Source organism: Schistocerca nitens, chromosome 8 (genome assembly GCF_023898315.1).
Source record: "Schistocerca nitens isolate TAMUIC-IGC-003100 chromosome 8, iqSchNite1.1, whole genome shotgun sequence".
Lineage (NCBI taxonomy): Eukaryota > Metazoa > Arthropoda > Insecta > Orthoptera > Acrididae > Schistocerca > Schistocerca nitens.
The window spans coordinates 160,256,744-160,275,161 of record NC_064621.1 but is presented as its reverse complement, the minus strand read 5'-3'; the positions used below and the strand labels follow the sequence as shown (position 1 = coordinate 160,275,161).

At 43.7% G+C, this 18,418-nt stretch overlaps 1 pseudogene; it reads right to left on the bottom strand.

Moving 5' to 3' along the window:
* Window positions 1–18,065: 18,065 nt before the first annotated feature.
* Window positions 18,066–18,183, bottom strand: LOC126199831 (5S ribosomal RNA; annotated as a pseudogene).
* Between the last annotated feature and the right edge of the window lie 235 nt (window positions 18,184–18,418).

Sequence of the window (18,418 nt, the reverse complement as noted above, 5' to 3'; positions counted from 1 at the left end):
GACATACATAGAAGTGCGTCCTTCTGTCACAGTAGGCACTTAACTTATCGCCTTTTCTCCCTGTATATGTACATTAAAAGCGTCACCATTTTTGTGGCTACCCTTCAAACGAATTATTTTTATTGTATTTATTTTGCCTCGAGCTGCACAGCCATTTACGAAGCATTTGTGCTCTGTAAAATGCAGAATATAAGTTACACGAATAAACTATAGCGACGTTGACAAAAAACGTACTTCCCACCCTTTTCTCCTGTGGTCTTCAGTCGTGAACGCAATGACCGCCTTTTATACCTGTCTTCAATTGCTAACTAACCATTTTTCGGGTGTATTTTCATACTATAGGACAGGCAAAATAAAACGGGCCAAAACACTGTCTTCACCATCGCGTGATGAAATTGAAAGAGCAAAGGGAGCAACAGGCCTTTGACCCTCTTCTGCCTTGTATTCTTCACCCACTCACTCCATTCAACTCAACATATTTTTCTTTGCCTGCCCATCACCATATTATGGAGACTTAAAAATTATCAACATTTTTGTTATGAAATCCCTTTAAAATCCGCACGCTGCCTTCTGCAAATGTACGGGTCATTCAGCCTCAACCACTTTAGCTGCGTTCTGTCAGTGAGAGCGTAAGAATGTCAGCTCCGCTAGTAGTTTGACCAAGGGGGAGCAACGAGCAGTGAATCGACTTCTTCGTTCACAAGGGGTAAAAGCGGTTGCAATTAATGGTTGATTTCCAGTACCACGCACATCACTTATAACTGTTTATTTGTGGACCGAGATGTTTGAAAGTGGTTGGACAAGTGTGCCACTTGAGGAGGAAATAGTACCTGCTTCGACGTCCACCACAGTCAAAAAGATTCAGTAATCTCAAGATACGGTTTTAGCGGATAGGTGAATTACCGGCGAGATGGTAGCGTCGTATTTGGGCATCAGTCTTGGTTCTGCCTATCAAATCATCCATGATGTACTCATTTTCAATTTTTTTTATCTCGATGGGTACCAAGACTACGTACTGAACAACTAAAGTCAAGCATGTTGACGTCTCCCAATGTCCATTCTACTATACCAACAGATCAGGCGACTCATTTTTGACGAGGACAGACACCGGTGACGAAACGTAGGCTCACCTCTATCACAGTACCACCCAGAGTATGGAATGGAAACAAACTGGATCATCAAATACAAAAGAATTTAAGACTATCATGGCCAGGAAAGGTTATAGTACCATTTTTGGGACACAAATGGGCTTCCACTGGAACGGAACACGACAAAAGGAACAATCATCAACTAGGAATCTTACAGTGAGTAGTTGGAAAACAAACTAAGCCAACAATTCGCTGCAAACAACGCCTGTCCACACAGGGCTTACCAAACTGTTGAAACCAAGAGTAAATTGGATTTTGAACTACAGGAACACCTTCTCTATAGTCCATATGTTGCTCCCAACGTCATTCGTTTGGATGGGCCGCTCAAGGATGTTTTGCGAGGTCTTCGATTTTCCTCAGAGGCGCAGTCAGCGGTCAAAATTAGCTTAGAGACCAACTAAAAACCTTGTTCCTAGAAGGGATTTGCAAGTTTTGTGACTGCTGGACGAAGTGAATAGGAATGGAAGGAGATTATGTTGGAAAATAGTGCACTTGTAGGAGCCCGGTTTTTCGATAATGCATTGTAGAACGGAAGGTGAAATTATTTTTGAGTCTGCCTCCTATTTTTTCGCATAGCTCCTTATCTCCGTATTTCAAATACACTGCTTGCGATTTTTTGAAATTTATTGAAATTGTACCATTTAAGTGCGATCTTCGCCGCTTAGTAATGATATACTCGTATCTGATGGTTTCAAATCTAGTTTTTTATTGAAGTAGTCTGTATTTAGCAGTGATTTTTGATTTTGCTAAGATGTAGCGTGTTGGGGAACCGCTGAATGAATTTTAGTGATCTCTCAAAGCAGTGATTGGAGGTAGCTGCAGGTTTATTAAAGTAAACGTCTCTCCCCCTTCAACACACACGTCCACACACACAAACACATTTTTGAACTTCATTCAAGTATATTCCTGTTCTCAGGAAGGACATGAAAATTTAATATGAAAATGAAGGTGGTTCACCGTTCGCTCTCATATTTTTGCTAGTGTTATAATTTCCGTTTCCCATTCATCTTGAAACTCAACAGTATCCGTGACAGTGATGCTTTACGAGGTGTGGCTAGAAAAAAACCGGACTAGTACTGGTGAAACAATAAAACGAATGCAATAAGGCTGAAAGTCGCGTGGCCTGTCACGTGACTCTCGCTCCGCCTACTGCTCGAGTTTCATCTGCCTCCTGCACTCAGTCTGCCCGTGGCGTCTGTTTTAAGTAGTTGACGTTTTGTCTGTGCGTCGGAAAATGTTGAGTGTACAGAAAGAACAACGTGTTAACATCAAATTTTGTTTCAAACTAGGAAAATCTGCAAGCTAAACGTTTGTAATGTTACAACAAGTGTACGGCGATGATTGTTTATCGCGAACACAAGTGTTTGAGTGGTTTAAACGATTTAAAGATGGCCGCGAAGACACCAGTGATGACACTCGCACTGGCGGACCATTGTCAGCAAAAACTGATGCAAACATTGAAAAAATCGGTAAACTTGTTCGACAAGATCGCCGTTTAACAATCAGAGCAGTGTCTGAGTTAACAGGAGTTGACAAGGAAAGTGTTAGGCAGATTCTTCATGAAAGTTTCAACATGAACAAAGTGTGTTCAAAAATGGTTCCAAAGTGTCTCACAATTGAACAGAAGGAACGCCGAAGAATGATTTGTTCTGACATCCAGGAAAACATTGAAAGTGATCCCACCTTCTTACAAAATGTTATTACTTGCGATGAATCGTGGTTTTTTACTTACGATCCCGAAACTAAACGCCAATCGATGCATTGGAAAACTCCTGGTTCTCCACGACAAAAAAAAGCACGAATGTCAAAATCGAAATTCAAGGCAATGATGATTGTTTTTTTTGACATCAAAGGGATTGTGCACATTGATTGGGTACCAGAGGGACAAACAGTGAATCAGCATTACTACATTAGCGTCCTGGCTACCCTACGTGAGCGAGTACGGAGAAAACGGAACGATTTGTGGAGAAAAAAGTCATGGATCCTTCACCAAGACAATGCCCCAGCTCACAGTGCGTTGTCAGTGAAGACGTTTTTGGGAAAACACAACGTTCCCATCTTAGATCATCCACCCTACTCACCTGATTTGGCCCCTGTGACTTTTTTCTTTTCCCTAAAGTCAAGTCAGCTTTGAAAGGAACTAGATTTGAGACTGTTGAAGCAGTAAAAGAAAAAGCGACGGAGGTAATGTATGGACTTACCGAAAATGATCTGCAGCATTGCTATGAACAGTGGAAAATTCGTATGGAGCGGTGTAGAGACCGAGGAGGAGAGTACATTGAAGGAGATAACATGAAATTGTGAATAATTGTAAATAAATGTTTTTTCCAGCATCAGTCAGGTTTTTTTCTAGCCGCACCTCGTACAACTTAAACATACTCAGCAGAATAAGTGGGTATTCAGTAAATAATGCAACAATTTTTTTCTGGAAGCAGGTTGGTTTTATTCGGGATTCCAATACACCATACTATTCCCCACTGACTAGGGTGCAAAATAGTATTTTTCAAAATCACCTCCGTTCAATGCGACAACCTTACGCCACCTTACTGTGAAGGCCTATACAACCGCATGGTACCACTCTAGTGGAGGCATAGGTTCAAACATCTTGATGCATCAATACAGTCTTCGTTATCCATGTATGCTTGCGGCGGAGTGCAACCTTCATGGGACCAAGTAGATGGAACTCGAAAGGTTCGAGATCCGGGGTTTTAAGACAGATGAGAAACCTTGTGCGCACACACCTTTCAGTATCCGAACAGATGGACGAGTGTGACAGCACTACTAACAGACACGTCGAGGTGCGCAGCGAGTGTTTGTTTGTGGTACGTGAGTCACGTCTAATGATTGACTCCAACATTGCAAGAGTCACAGCTGTGCTTGGCGGGCCGGCATGCGGGAGATCTGGCAGCTTCGTGAGAGACCTTGTTGAGATGATTACGTACACCTCGCCTAATGACTCAGTGCTTTTATTCACTGACAGGTCTGCACAGACATTCTGATAGGGCCTATGAATATCTGCTACACTATGGTATTTACAGACGAATGGAAAAACTAGTAGAAGCCAACCTCGGGGAAGATCAGTTTGGATTCCGTAGAAACACTGGAACACGTGAGGCAATACTGACCTTACGACTTATCTTAGAAGAAAGATTAAGGAAAGGCAAACCTACGTTTCTAGCATTTGTAGACTTAGAGAAAGCTTTTGACAATGTTGACTGGAATACTCTCTTTCAAATTCTAAAGGTGGCAGCGGTAAAATACAGGGAGCGAAAGGCTATTTACAATTTATACAGAAACCAGATGGCAGTTATAAGAGTCGAGGGACATGGAAGGGAAGCAGTGGTTGGGATGGGAGTAAGACAGGGTTGTAGCCTCTCCCCGATGTTGTTCAATCTGTATATTGAGCAAGCAGTAAAGGAAACAAAAGAAAAATTCGGAGTAGGTATTAAAATTCATGGAGAAGAAATAAATGAGGTTCGCCGATGACATTGTAATTCTGTCAGAGACAGCAAAGGACTTGGAAGAGCAGTTGAACGGAATGGACAGTGTCTTGAAAGGAGGATATAAGACGAACATCAACAAAAGCAAAACAAGGATAATGGAATGTAGTGTAATTAAATCGGGTGATGCTGAGGGAATTAGATTAGGAAATGAGACACTTAAAGTAGTAAAGGAGTTTTGCTATTTGGGGAGCAAAATAACTGATGATGATCGAAGTAGAGAGGATATAAAATGTAGACTGGCAATGGCAAGGAAAGCGTTTCTGAAGAAGAGAAATTTGTTAACATCGAGTATAGATTTAAGTGTCAGGAAGTCGTTTCTGAAAGTATTTGTATGGAGTGCAGCCATGTATGGAAGTGAAACATGGACGATAAATAGTTTGGACAAGAAGAGAATAGAAGCTTTCGAAATGTGGTGCTACAGAAGAATGCTGAAGATTAGATGGGTAGATCACATAACTAATGAGGAAGTATTGAATAGGATTGGGGAGAAGAGAAGTTTGTGGCACAACTTGACTAGAAGAAGGGATCGGTTGGTAGGACATGTTCTGAGGCATCGAGGGATCACCAATTTAGTATTGGAGGGCAGCGTGGAGGGTAAAAATCGTAGAGGGAGACCAAGAGATGAATACACTAAGCAGATTCAGAAGGATGTAGGTTGCAGTAGGTACTGGGAGATGAAAAAGCTTGCACAGGATAGAGTAGCATGGAGAGCTGCATCAAACCAGTCTCAGGACTGAAGACCACAACAACAACAACAACATGATCTTCCACCAAAAGAAATACAATGGTAGGTCTCTGCTTGGAACGCACCTCTGTCACAGATACCGTTTTGAAGGCTACATACAGCGTCGCCACATATCCGAACTTTAAGAAACTATAGGGGCTGGAGGGAAAATGTTCACGATGTAAACAAATTCTGCATTTTTTTCAACCGAAACTGGCCGAAAAAATGTGTTCTATTACTTACTGAACGCCCCTTGTACTACGCTCACCTTAATTGTTCATATGCGAAAGTGTTTTCACTAGGTGAAATTCATCTGTTCCAACCAGGAGAGTCCACAGTTTCTCAAACTGGCTTTATCTTTCCAGCAATATGTTCCAAAGTTTTGTAGATGATGGGGTGACAGTTCTTCGAAGCACTGCTGTATTTCTGAAAGTAAAGACGAGCACATTCTGATACTTTTGCATCAGTTAATCACTCACGTGATTTTCCGAGAACTTTATCAGGGGAACTGTTCTTTTAAGTCCTGTTAGTTACTTGGTTGCAGCAGTTTCTAACGTCACATCCAAATGATCTAGTTTCTGCTTTTTTTTTACTCTTATTATTAAAAACAAATGTCCAGGTTACGATTGTCCACGCAAACAGTTTCACTTCCCTGGGCAACCCTGATACAACAGAGGTTCCCCAGGTGGCACTGTTGTCTGCTATTTTATTTACTTTTACAAAAAATGTGTAAAGTGATTTCCATCTAGAACCATTAATTTCCGTGGAGCCGCCCAACCCGCTCTTTCACAGTCGCCTCCCCTACTATCGGCTAAAGGCTGAAGACGACTGTGGCTCCGTTTGCAGTGCTAGTGGTTGGCGAGGTGTCGCGGTGCAGCGCCGCGCTTCGCTATCTGTGCCTTCCGGCCGTCGCAGAGCTAGCGTGCTCCACACAGGTCGCAGCGTCGCTTTGTACCTCTGCGGCTGCCTGCCGCCATTGTCCGCCGGCGTCCTGGTCGCACTTTTGCACACAGAAGCGCCTGCCGCTTTGCAAGTTTTCCACTAGCACAGCTATTACTGCGAACATAAACAAAACTCTGCAACCGGGCTTGTTTTTTAACTTCCCTGAGACCTTTATCGTCCACCTTAACATTAAAAATAGCCAGTACTGCGGTTATTGGATAGGAAGAGGTTGCCACATTGCTTTTCGTGCCTCAGTTTCTTTTCTGTGTGTATATACAACAAATTACTTTTGTGTCATGCGTAATGCCTCAGAGTCGTACAAACACTGTCTTGAGATGGATGTGCGTCTAGAGTTGATACGTCCACCAACCTGCCTGTTTTAAAATAATTCCTAATTTGAAAGTTTTACTTTTTACTTCACTAAAAAAGTAAATGTAACGTCTTAAATGATTCCATCCCAACTTACATTAACTGGATATTGTTTTGTCATTATTAGTTACAGTACGTTTGATCCCACAACAAAGAATACGTAAGCTGAATGTATTCGAAATCCGTGCAGTTATTTAGGAACGTGTAAAGCATACGTATTCCTGAGAACGAAAATCCAGTATCGTGTTTATTTAGGCTTTCCACTTTTCCCCCGTATTGCTTTTGGCAGCTGCTCATACGTTCGTAATTTCATTGAGCTAGTTCTTTCCGTATAAAGGCCTCAATGCCAGTCTGGCGTTAAATACTCCCATGGCCTAAGTAAATTTTCGGAAAGCTTTGGCAGTCTTCATGACAATTTCAGCGTGTACTCAAGTCTTTTCAATAACGAGAGTAAAGGGGCATCTCGGTCCTTAAGTTAGACACAGTTGCCTTTACTCAGTTCGCTGATGCTTAAAATTACCACAGGATGGAACAGTCGTGAAATGAAAGTAAGTTTCACTGCTAGATCCAACCGATTAGTATATAATAAATATAGCCGGGAAGGTAGTTGTAGTACCGACGCATTTAAAACTGTACACGAATCAGATAAATGGATCTTCTACTATCAAGGGCGGTATTATAAGTCTTCCGAACTTTTGACATACTGAGATTCATCGCACAGCTATAACTGAGTATAATAATACAGGAGAGACGCGTATTATTTTTTGGTTGCGAATATCGTCTGTTGTGTTTCAAATTCCTTTAAAAGTGGAGAAAACGGCCCAATTCTGTAATTGTCATCAAGGAAAACAACGAAAACTGTACTAGAAGACAGTTAATGGGAAAGTGACCATCGAGATAACCCCTCTGTTTCCTCATGGTAAGGCATCGGAAATTACTGAGAGATTGTAATTTTCTACTGCGTGTATCGTATGCCACGTAACAGAGTTCTTTCATCCTCGCATCGACGTTTTAGATTGTTCTGCCGTCAACATTTCTGCTCAGCACGTGGCGAAACGCGAAGGGCTTCCTCGCCTCTAAAGCCGGATTTGCTTGTAGGACGGCAATTACAAAGTCAGTTCCACAGAAACGGGAGGCACTGACCAAGTAGTGAATCACTGAAGATGAGATGGCCATAATAACTCTTTCTCGACGAACTGTAATTAAGACAGTTACTGCTGCTTGTATGGGTTACGTGAGTTTGGCAGAGTCACTAGAAGGTACTGTAGAGGGTGTAGCATGGTATAAATATATTGCACTCTAGCATCAAAATGGTGCATGTAGAGTTGTACATTCATTAAATTTTATTAGTTCCTATTTTGTATATCCAGCAGTTCTTGATTTCGCAATGTCCCTGCTATTTAGTGTTATTGGTCATCATTGTTTTACGAGAGCGTTTAACATCAACTGACGTATTAATCTGATCATTCACGCCACTCCTTTTTTTTCGGTTAGCTACTCGCATTCCATTTACTCGCCGTCTCTGTCTTCCGTCATTTCCTAAAATCCAACAAACAGTTCTCTTCTCCCATATATCATCCATTCTTCTTACTACAAGTCCGTCCACTAGAAACAGGAAATCAGCTCCATGTACCCGCTTTAAATTCTCCAGCGGCTCCTATAACGTCATCTCCGAACTCGTTGTCTCCGCATACTCGGAGACTGAATACACGCGTCTTCGTCACTGCCCATTTAACTGGTCACTTGAATCTGTTGTCGGTTTCCAGTGGACTAAATCAGTACAGAAAGGAGAGCGAATACGTGATTTCGCAAGTACATAAATGAGGACACTCTCCATTGTCGCCGGATACGCAACTGTTGAAAAAGCCGGTTATTATATACCGATACAACGATTGATCGGGTAACGGTGAGTATTGCTTATATATATAATCTCCTGCTGTAAATTTATATTACATTTTATGTCTATTCAGAGAACGACTAACGGGAACCTACATGCATGTCTGAAAGACAATGTTGACGATCCACAGCTGTTCGAAATACAGTAAAGTACGATTTAAAGATGTAGACAGTGTGACAGGGGTAATTTTGGGCCGATTCAGGAGCCGTGCAGGGATAGACGATTATAAAATCACACAGCTGTCTCCACTTACTGTTATTTGTATTTTGCCTATACAGTATACTGAGATGTTTCCACACCGGCCGGAGTGGCCGAGCGGTCCTAGGCGCTACAGTCTGGAACCGCGCACCCGCTACGGTCGCAGCTTCGAATGCTGCCTCGGGCATGGATGTGTGTGATGTCCTTAGGCTAGTTAGGTTTAAGTAGTTCTAAGTTCTAGGGGACTGATGACCTCAGCAGTTAAGTCCCATAGTGCTCAGAGCCATTTTGTTTCCCACACCAACTTGTGTTGTGGCTTTATAGGCCTATGTATGAGTGATTGTATTCACTTCAACATAACACACACACAGACATACACCGTTGGTGGGACACAGGGCGATGGCTGAAACTGCTTTCACACTATACGCTTCCGTTGTTATGCTGATCTGCTCCAGCTGCTGCAGATGCTGTATCGAAGCTGAAAGTGTTAATCTTTAAGTAGCGGAGAAATATTCGTCGGGGCTCTGTTGCATAGCAATCAGATTTGCCTTCAGTTCTCAGAAACATTGGTGGCAAAAAAACAAAATGATCCGTGAAATCACGTCTTTTCCGGAGAAAGCATCAAATTATTTAGAACTGAACGCTCCCGTCAGAATTGCTCTCCAGCTGGTATTCATTAATTGATGACACTCGAGTTTACGTCGTTTGTGGAAATAACACGTACCTTTTTGAAATGAACGAAGTTTTATTGACCTTAGTGTCAATGTAATTCTTCTCGCCCACGAATTAGCGATTCTCTATCATATAAATTTCTTTCACAATCTCGCAATGGCGTCGATTTGTACTACACAATTAAGATCAAACTCGTCTCCCATGAAACTGAATCTTAACAACAACAAAAGCTTTACTATCTAATAATAATTATCTAAGTGCACTACGCCACAGAGTAATAAAGAATGTCTTGTCCCTCTCTCTCGTACTCTCACATTAATACATAACAATATTATTACATGCTACATATCACGATGTGGTTAAGGTGGGCGCTCGCGACAAGCCGGAAACGTGGGTTCGAGTCACGGCCCTGCAGAAATTTTCATATGGCTCTGTTCCTTGGTGGATCTATAGCTGATGTTAAAGAATTCGCATTCAGCGAATTACGAGTGTCGTTCCGAAAGTAATGGCTCCTATTTTTTTTGTGGTGACTCTGGATATCCACACCAGATGTCGTTGATGTAGTGCTAATGCCTGAACCTTCCTCTTTGATTTGCAGGTGATTCCGTTGTTCTGTGGTAGTTGGCACCAGCAGAGAAGTGTTACAATTTGGAATCTGATAGAAACGCGATTTTAAAACAGCGATGTGTGATTGAATTCCTCACTGCTGACGAAATTGAGCCGATTGCAATCCATCGACGCTTGCTGAAGGTGCATGGAGACGATACAATAGACGTGAGCAATGAGAAGCGATGGGTACGTTATTTTCAAGGTGATGAAAAGGGGGTGTATGACAAGCCACGGCCCGGTCGCCCCTGCACAGCTGTCATCTCTCTCAATGAAGAGCGTCTTGATCAACTCATCTGTGCTGATCGGCGGATAACGACCAGCGAATTGTGAGCAAAGCTGAATGTCAGCTGTAATGCCTTGGAAACAATGTTGTAACATCTTCGTTATCGCAAAGTTTGCCGAGATGGGTCCCTTGAATGCTTACAAAGAACAGAAAAGAATGGAAATTGGTGGGAACCTGTTGGATCAATATGAAGGTGACAGTTTTCTGAATAACGTCGTCACCGGAGATGAGGCGTGGTGTCACCACTACGAGCCGAAATCCAAAAGACAGTGCGTGGAATGGCGACATGTGAATTGTCAGTCAAAGAAGGAATTCGAGACACAGGAAAAGTGATGCGCTCAGTTTTCTGGGATAGCCAGTGTGTGGTTGTTTCGGATGTCCTGGAGCCGGCGAAACTCTCAATTCAGCACTCTACATGACAGCACCGACTAAGCTGAAAGCCGAACTTTCCAGGGCAATGCCAGAGAAGAAGACCAGCTTTTACGTTCAACATGATAACGCCAAGCTCCACACCAGTTTTGTGACCAAGAACTCATTGCAAAATTCGGCTGGATTGGGTTACTACATACACGGTACAGTCCCGATTTAGCGCCTGCAGACTTCCATCTCTTTTGGCCTTTGAAAGATGGACTACGTGGCGAACATTTTCAAGACTGGGATGCTGTGGTTAGCCTCAGCTGATTCCGATTTTTACAAGCGTGGCATGCAGGCTCTGGTTCATCGTTGCAAAATGCATAACGAGTGGTGGTGACTATGTGGAAAAATGAGTCTGTAGCTGAAATATTGCTCTATTTAGGTGTGCTCTTGTGATTCGTGTATCTCCTGTGGGATCATGAATAAAAATAGGAGGCCTTACTTTCGGAACGACCCTCTTAATTTCGAAGTCTAACAGTTACGTTGAAACATACACACACACTTTCGATCATTACAGAGTCTGTGGATGACAGCACAAGAAAACAGGCCACAAGGATGAAGCGTATTCCCTGAGTCGTGATCAATAATTAAAAATAATAGCACAACAGTCTTCAAAAACTTTACGTAAATCAATAAAGAGCCACTATTAGAGTCACTATTAGACCATAAAACACAAGTTGTCACAATCAAAAGGATGTACCAATTGAGCACTTTTCGGTCGCAGGGACATAGTGACATTTCCCTCTTATCAGTTTCCGTTTGACTGAGCACATTTGTTGTCTCACAACGGAGGTGGAATTAACTAGAATACAATCACTTAGTTTGCTTTAGAAGAAATTCGTGTGTTTGTCATCTGAAGTGAGGACTGTAGGATCGAACATATTACAAACATCAATCCTTCCCTGATAGAAAACATAAGAAATTGTACGAGGGTAATCCCTAAAGTAAGGTCTCCTACTTTTTATAAGTACATAGACTTGTTTATTTCTACAGTGGTTTACATCAGTTTACAGCTTGAACATTTAGATATTTTTCGACATAATCACCATTTCTGTCGATGCATTTTTGTAGACACTGTCGCAGTTTTTGTAAGCCCATGTCATACCAGCTCGCCGCCATGCTGTTCAGAAAGTTATGAACCTCTTCTTTCACCTCGTCGTCGGAGCTAAATCGCTTTCCGGCCAAATGTTCTTTTAACCTAGGGAACAGGTGATAGTTACTGGGCGCCTAGTCAGGACTATAGGGTGGGTGGGTGATTATGTTCCACTGAAACTGTTGCAGGAGAGCAACGGTTTGCCGAGCGATGTGTGGGCGAGTGTTGTCATGGAGAATGCGCACGCCCTTGCTCAACATTCCTTTTCTCCGGTTCTGAATTGCCCGTTTGAGCTTTTTCAGAATCTCACCTTACCTGTCAGCGTTAAGTGTGGTCCCATTGGCCGACGTCTTTTTACCTTCTTCTCTGGTCTTTCATTCGTTGTCCTCGTTCCGGGCGCTTGCGGTTACGCCATAACAAACGGTATTCATTCAGAAACGTTAAACTCAATTTTTTCAAGAGGATGTTTCACCCCCTTAACGGCAATATGGGCTCGTATAAAAAAACTTGTGTCTTTTATGTCGCCCTACACTAAAACATACTCAAAGGCGATTAAAATCGAAGTATATAGCTTGGGTAGGTTTACGTGTAAGTGAACAAGTTTAGGAATTTGGTTAGGGGGGTAGGTACTGCTAAACCGTGCACAATCTGCGTGTGTCTGCCCAGAGGCGTGCAGGACAGAGCCAGCTGTTACGTGGTGCTGCGCGGGCGCGCACGGGCTGTCCGTTAATTAGGCGTGTTAGCCTAATTAGGCGGTCGCCGCTAGCTGCGCGACGCATCCACGCGACTCAGCCGCGGCACCAGCCGGCACATCTAGTACAGCGACTGGGGCCACCGCAGCTCCACTGCGCTCTGACCCTTGATCCACGGCCGGACGCCTGGCGGTGGTACACACTGGGGTGACAAAAGTCACGGCGTGTCTCTTACTTCCGTGTTGGACCGCCTTTTTCCCTGCGTAGTGCAGCAACTAAACGTGGCAAGAACTCAACAAATCTTTGGAAGTCCCCTGCAGAAACATTGAGCTGTGCTGTCTCTATAGCCGCCCATAATTGTGAAAGTGTTGCCGGTGATGGATTTTGTGCCCCAACTGGCCTCTCGATTTTATGGAACTCATGTTATCTGGGACTAACGTAGGAATATCTGGATGGCAAATCAGCCGCTCGAATTATCTATAATATTCTTCAAATCTATAGCGAACACCCGTGTTCCAATGACATTCTCATCCACAAAAATTGCCCGCATCTCGTGGTCGTGCGGTAGCGTTCTCGCTTCCCACGCCCGGGTTCCCGGGTTCGATTCCCGGCGGGGTCAGGGATTTTCTCTGCCTCGTGATGGCTGGGTGTTGTGTGATGTCCTTAGGTTAGTTAGGTTTAAGTAGTTCTAAGTTCTAGGGGACTGATGACCATAGATGTTAAGTCCCATAGTGCTCAGAGCCATTTGAACCAATCCACAAAAATTCCTTAGTTGTTTGAGAACATGAAGTCCACGAACGACTGTAGATGGGCTCCAAGTAGCCTAACATAACCAGAGCATCCAGTCTATTCTCTGTAAACACACCCCACACTATTATGGAGTCACCACCATCTTGAACAGTGCCTTCTTGACACCTTCATGGGGTCTGCACCAGAATCGAACCCTACCATCGGCGCTTACCAACTGAAATTGGGACTCATCTCACCTCGCTACCGTTTTACAGTCGTCTAGGGTCCAACTGGTATGGTCAAGAGTCCAAGAGAGGCGCTGCAGGCGATGTCGTTTCCTGTCGTAGCGTATTAATGCCAAATTTCGCCGCACTGTCCTAACGGATACGTTCGTCGTACGTCTCAAATTGACTTCTGCGGTTATTTCAAGCAGTCTTGCTTGTCTGCTAGCACTGAGAAGTCTGCGCAATCGCCACTGCTCTTGGTCGTTAAGTCAAGGCCTTCGGCCACTACTTCTTCCGTGGTGACAGGCAATGCCTGAAATTTGTTGTTCTTGGCACGCTCTTGACATTGTGGCTCTCGGAATAGTGAATTCCCTAATGCTTCTAAAAATGGAATGTCCCATGTTTCTGGCTCCAACCACCATTCCGCGTTCAAAGTCTGTTTATTCACGTCGTGCGGCTATAATCACGTTAGAAACCTTTTCACACGAATCAGTTGAGAACAAATGACAGCTCCGTCCATGCACTGCTCTTTTATACCTTGTGTACACGATCCTACCACCATCGGTATATCATCATATAGCTACCCCCTGAGTTCTGTCACCTCAGTCCATTGTGGTCTTTGGGTACGCGGATTACTAAAAGGAGAAGTGTGCTTATGAAGATGGTACTGACAAAAGTTGTGTGGCTTCAAGCTGCGCGAAAATTTGATGGCACATCGGCTGTTCGTCGCTATACAAAAATTGTTCAAATGGCTCTAAACACCTTGGGACTTAACATCTGAGGTCATCAGTCCCCTAGACTTAGAACTACTTAAACCTAACTAACCTAAGAACATCACACACATCCATGCCTGAGGCAGGATTCGAACCTGCGACTGTAGCAGCAGCGCGGTTCCGGACTGAAGTGCTTTGAACCGCTCGGCCACAACGGCCGGCTGTCATTATACTCCCAACACATTTTGGAAGGTATATTTGTTGGCACTGTTACAAAGAACTTCACAGAACTCGAAAGTTTCAGCTCAGCTGCGTAGAAAATGTAGTTACTTGCTTGCACGATTGAAGTATATTTTGACTTAATTTCGTGATTTGAAGGAGGACGATCTCGGCTGGGACTGGTTATTTCTGTGAATTACTGTCTGACTCTACCACTAAATATTAATTTCAAAACACTTTGCCAGTTTCCAGTCCTCACGAGGACGAGTAAATCTCGTTCGAGAGTTTCCCACCATACAATCATTGTCGCTGGAAACAGAAGCAGAGTTGCAAGTCAGTAGCCAACGAAGCTAACGACTAGACTAGCTAGTCAAATAGTGATATGAAATGTATGGTATTTGAAGTTAAGCAGAGATGTTTAACAGTGGTGGCTTATGAACAACTGATGATAGTGACTGAATCTACGGGAATACGGGGAAGGTCTTAAGGTAGCGTTCTCGCTTCCCGCGCACGGGGGCCCGGGTTCGATTCCCGTCGGGATCGGGGATTTTTCCTGCCTCGAGATGACTGGGTGATGTAGTGTCGTCGTCATCATTCGTCCCCATTACGGTCGGAGGAAGGCAATGGCAAACCACCTTCGCTAGGACCTTGCCTAGTACGGCCGTGCGGGTCTCCCGCATCGTCCCCAACGCCCCTCGGAGTATGGGACATGATCATCATCAATTACACAGAACGCAGTTTTTCCCACGATTGACACTTGCAACGTATTGTGCACATTGCACAGATGACGTTCGTTGTTAAATACAACATTGCAGCCTCCAGGTTTGATTAGCACCTGCATTTATGTTCAAGGATGTATTTATCGAGGTGTTTCCACATTTTCAACCAGCCCCCGTATTTCATAGAACATGAAGTGAAGCAATAGATGAGTCAACAAAGCACTTGTAACAATAAAATCAAACAGCTCCTGAAAGACAATGAACAGAGCACAATCAATTGACTGCAAATTCTTGACATGTGAGCGGTATGCAGCCAATGCCACCGGTACGGGGTATGTTGGTAAGCACGAGGAAAATGTTACGCGTCGCTAGAGGACGGAATAACAGCACCCCGAGGTATCGTCTTAATGGTTAATAGCTATGTAGTGCGGTTGCAGACTAAAGCCTTATGAAAGTCGTAATTATACATACAAAAACATAAAGTTCAACGTATACTCAAAAAGCATATCCAAAATAATGTTATATAATACCAAGAGGAAATACGCTGTGGTACGCCAATGTAGTGAAGACAAAACGTTGACATACAAACATACATAGTTTTTGTTCGCACGATACTGCATGCCAGCTGTCACTCAGTCTTCATCCAGGTCACGTATTTTCTTGAAATGGGAGTTCTCAGAAGATATTTTCTTGCATTGTGCCAATTTTGAGTGGTAACTATGTAATACAGTCATCTGTAGGTTGATTCAATGTTATAGTAAATACATCGCTGTTCCATATCCGTTCCATATCCACCGAGCGAGGTGGCGCAGTGGTTAGCACACTGGACTCGCATTCGGGAGGACGACGGTTCAATCCCGTCTCCAGCCATCCTGATTTAAGTTTTCCGTGATTTCCCTAAATCGCTCCAGGCAAATGCCGGGATGGTTCCTTTGAAAGGGCACGGCCGATTTCCTTCCCAATCCTTCCCTAACCCGAGCTTGCGCTCCGTCTCTAATGACCTCGTTGTCGACGGGACGTTAAACACTAACCACCACCACCGTTATTTACACTATAGATTCTGAAGATCGTGATTACTGAAACGCTTCACATCTATGTAATATAAACAGTTTCGCTCAAGGCTATCTGTATCACTGAGTGCTGAAGAAAGTATGGTCACATACGTCTGCAAAGAAATTTTAGCTTGTGACTCAGAAACGTGTTTTTTCTCGCTCAAAACTGATTTCACATATCTCAAGACTAGGTACGACGACGATGTTGATGGCACATAGAGTGAAACAGAACTACTTAAAGTTGATGATTCATCAACTATGGGTAACAGAAGTTCGTGAGTGGTGAAAGGTTGAATTGGAGGAAAGGTTAAATGGGTATGCTGGTGCTGCAATCTTGATGTCTTTCTTACAAGGGAACCTCCCCATCGCACCCCCCTCAGATTTAATTATAAGTTGGCACAGTGGATAGGCCTTGAAAACTGAATACAGATCAATCGAGAAAACAGGAAGAAGTTGTGTGGAAGTATGAAAAAATAAGCAAAATATACAAACTGAGTTCTCCATGCGCAACATATGCAACATCAAGGAGAGGCTGAGCTCATGAGCGCTGTGGTCCCGTGGTTAGCGTGAGCAGATGCGGAGCGAGAGGTCCTTGGTTCACGTATTCCCTTGGGTGAAAAGTTTAATTTTTTATTTACAGTTTATGTCACAAACTCTTATGTTTTCATTACTTTTTTGGGGGGTGATTATCACATCCACAAGAAAACCTAAATCGGGCAAGATAGACGAATCTTTTAGCCCATTCGCCAAGTGTACAAGTTAGGTGGGTCGAAAACATATTCCTGTCATGTGACGCACATGCCGTCACCTGTGTTGTATAGAATATATCAGACGTGTTTTCCTGTGGAGGAATCGGTTGACCTATGCGATCAAATGTTTTCGGTTCCCATCGAAGAGGCACGTCCTTTCGTCTACTAATCGCACGGTTTAGCGGTGCGATCGCGAAACACAGACACTAAACTTATTACAGTGAACAGAGACGTCAATGAACGAACGGACAGATCACAACTTTGCGAAAATAAAGAAAGCAAACTTTTCACTCCAGGGAAGACTTAAACCAAGGACCTCTCGTTCAGCAGCCGCTCACGGTAACCACGGGACCACGGCGCTCTTGAGATCACGGTATCCTGGATGTTGCCTATATTGCGCATGGACTACTCAGTTTGTATATTTTGCTTATTTTCTCATACTTCCACACAACTTCTTCCTGTTTCCTCGATTGATCTGTGTTCTGGTTTTCAAGGCCTATCCACTGTGCCAGCTTATAACTAAATCTGAGGGGGGTGCGATGGGGAGGTTCTCTTGTTAGAAGGTGTACTGAATTTATCGTGAGTATTGTTACGGTCCTCTTAAACAGTCAAATAGAGATTGCCATTGGCCGACACAACTCATCGTGAGGTAGAGGTTACGGAATATGATATCTAAGAGGGAGGGACGCTAATATAGTCATGGCTTCCGCAGAAATTCAAATATAACCGCTAATTTTTCTCTAACGTAACAGCACCAAACGCTCTACAAAGCGTACAAAAACTCCCACGCCCTTTACCAGAATACGTAAGGCAGCAGTTATGTAAGACACAGTGCAACATTATTTGTGATGTGCAAAGCACCAATGATACATCTGTTCCATAAATTTCGTCGAATTAGCGACGGCGTACTCCGTGCGAACAGGCCTTGGAAGTCTCAACGATACCGACCGGCCGCCGTGTAATCCTCAGACCACAGGCGTCACTGGATGCAGATGTGGAGGGACATGTGGTCAGCACACCGCTCTCCCGGCAGTATGTCAGTTTTGAGACCGGAGCCGCTACGTCCCAATCAAGTTTCTCCCCAGTTTGCCTCACAAGGGCCGAGTGCAGCCCGCTTGCCAACAGCGCTCGACAGACCGGATGGTCACCCATCCTAGTGCTAGCCCAGTCCGACAGCGCTGAACTTCGGTGATCTGACGGGAACCGGTGTTACCACTGCGGCTAGGCTGTTGGCGTAACGGCGTACGAATCAGTATTACATCATGGTTACCGAAAATATTTGACCCAGTTTACTTGTTGGGGTCTATAATGCATAACGCCGTCACAATCAGAAAGTGTACGATAAAAATTTGCCGATATAGTGGTTACACTCAGCGTAGCACCATATGGAAGCAGGAAACACGATTAATACTGCAAGAGAAATCTTCGCGTAGGCTTCTGGTCAATATCTCCTCGCAAACACCTTCGAG